Below are 2,869 nucleotides of genomic sequence, written 5' to 3'. Positions count from 1 at the left end.
AGCCAGCTCATATTCCTGCCACTCTTTTCCAAACTAAGATAGATGGTAACCCTCAAAATGTGTGCTCAAACAATTCCTTCCTTTTCTCAAAACCCAATCTTAGAGGCGGTTTGAGTACACTTACCTGTGCTACCCTCCTATCACTGGCATTGACGATGAGAATGGCTCAAAGTTTCTGAAGTGTGCACCGCCATTGGTGCAGCATTCTTGAAACAGAGAGAGACTGTAGGATGTACAATAATGGGCTATATAGAAATATTAAGGCCAGTCTGGACAATAGAGTAGTGTTACATATCTTAGTCTCATTACTCAGGAGGCAAATGATGGAAAATCATAGGAATGTCAAGGCCAGCATGGAACTACTGAATGAGTGCCAGGTCATCTTAGGCTGTAGTGAGAACCTACCTCAAAAACAAACAAGCAGGGATGGAGAGATGTCTTAGCAGATAAAGCAGTTTCCAATTATGCCAAAGAACCCAGCTTTTATTTCCCAGTACCCACCTGAGCCAGATACAGATGGTAGTGCCTTCATCTAGAGTTTGTTTGCAGGAGCTACAGGCCCTGGTGCAACCAATGTCTCTGTATCACTTTATCTGCCTTTAATCCCATCAGTTGGGAGGAAGTGGTAGCAGGACCATTATGAGTTCAAGGCCACCCCGAGACTGAATAGTGTATTTCAGGTTATCCTGGCATAAAGTAAGATCTTAACTGTGGCTGTCAGGTTTGTATTGTTGGCACAAAATACTTGACCAAGAGCAGCTTCTAAGAAAAAAGGGGGCGGGTTATATTGGGTTCCAGACAGAAAGGGAAGCTCCTTGATGGCAGGGGAAATCAATGGCAAGAGTAGAATATAGATATCACATTCTGGCCAACATCAGATTGACAACAGCAACAGGAGAGTGTGCCAAACACTGGCAAGTGGAAGCAGTTCTAACACCAATAATCCTACCCTGAATGATATACCACTAGCAGGAGGCATTAATGTCCAAATGACCATCAACTGGAGACCTAGCATTCACAACACCTAAGTTCAGGGGCACACCCGAATCAAACGGCTACATTCACCTATGGCCCCCAATAACTGATAACCATACATGATATAACATACAGTGGATACATCCAACTTAAAGTGTCCCCATAGTTTCTTAATAATCCATCAAAATGATATGCAAACATTCCAATAATGCAAGAACATTCAACTGGGTCATATACCAAAAGGAAGAATGAAAACAAACAAACAAAAAAAAAAAACACTTAATGGCACATAATATACTTTAACACTGCAAAGATGACATTGGGCATAGCAAATAAATATTCAACTTAAACAAGATTTAAACAGGACAAACAACAAACTAGCTCCAAATCCACCAACTCCAGTCAGTGAAAAGTCTCCAAATCATATAATTATAACCACTATCAAGTCTCTGGACTTCTAATTCCCCTCCACACCCTTCATCTAAGCTCCTCACAGTACTGAAAATCTTCATCCAGTGCCAGCTCCTACCCTTAGCAGCTTTTTTTTTTTTTTCATACTGACATCTTCACTGGGTCTCCAATGGCATCCGCGGTACATCCTCCTGCCTCCATCGCGTATCCATGCAGGCATCCAAGAAACTTGCTTCATACTGTCCATGGCCGTTTTTAATAATATTTAAAAAAATTTTTATTTATTAACAGACACACAGAGAAAGACAGATAGAGGGAGAGAGAGAGAGAATGGGCGCGCCAGGGCTTCCAGCCTCTGCAAACAAACTCCAGACGCGTACGCCCCCTTGTGCATCTGGCTAACGTGGGACCTGGGGAACCAAGCCTCGAAACAGGGTTATTTGGCTTCACAGGCAAGCGCTTAACCGCTAAGCCATCCTTCTAGCCCCATGGCCATTTTAAAAACACAAAAATTAGGTGAAAATTCAGTGACTGTCTCTTTCTTGCAACACCATTCATGGTACCAACATTACTGTTACAATCAGGTTCACATTGCTGGCACAAACCACTTGGACAAAAGCAGCTTGAGGGATGGGGAAGGAATGGGGTTCTTTTTGGCTTACGGACTCGAGGGCAAGCTCTACAATGGCAGGGGCAACAATGGCATGAGAAACAGACATCATCCCATGGCCTACACCTGCTGGACAACAGGAAGAGGAGAGTGTGCCAAACACTGGCAAGGAATGCTGGCTGTAACACCCATAAGCCCTTTCACAACAGTACACTGCCTCCAGGAGGAATTAATTCCCAAAACTCCATCAGCTGGGAAGCTGGTATTTAGAATATGTAAGATTGTGCGGCACCCTGGAATCAAACCTCCCCAAGACCTCTCAAACCTCATGTCATGATCCACTCAGGAACAGCAATCTTACCACAGGCTGATTCCAGGCTCTGCCTCCAGTAGGCATCTATTGCACCTTGCATTGGTTATTAGAAGTTTCAGCTAATGAGCTAAGATTAACGATCATTATTAAAGCCAGGAATCCTTACAGCTTCTGGGTGTTGGCCTTGAATATAAGGAGCAGAAAATCCACCCACTGGGTCATATGAAGCTCAGAGATCACAGTAAAACCCTGTGCCTAAAACAACAGAAATCCCAAAGTAAGCAAAATCCAGAGGCATGTCAAGCTTTTCTCCAAACCACCTCAGAATGTTGCACTTTGGCAAATTGAAGGTAGCTTTGGACAGCAAATAAGCAGCTGACTTCTCTTCAGTGGAAGCACCTGTGCCCATCATACACAGATTTGGAACTGGTGTGAAGCCTCAGTTTTAAGGAAATCAGTCTCAGATCCTCTACAGCCCAGCTACCCTCCCCTGTTCACTGTCTTCTTTTTGGCTTAATATAGTCTCAGGACCAATCAGAGACAATTCATTGATTATTTAA

This window comes from Jaculus jaculus, unplaced genomic scaffold, assembly GCF_020740685.1.
Source record: "Jaculus jaculus isolate mJacJac1 unplaced genomic scaffold, mJacJac1.mat.Y.cur mat_scaffold_111_1_193101_arrow_ctg1, whole genome shotgun sequence".
Classification (NCBI taxonomy): Eukaryota; Metazoa; Chordata; class Mammalia; order Rodentia; family Dipodidae; genus Jaculus; species Jaculus jaculus.
The sequence above is the reverse complement of the archived record's forward strand: the minus strand, read 5'-3'. Positions refer to the sequence as shown.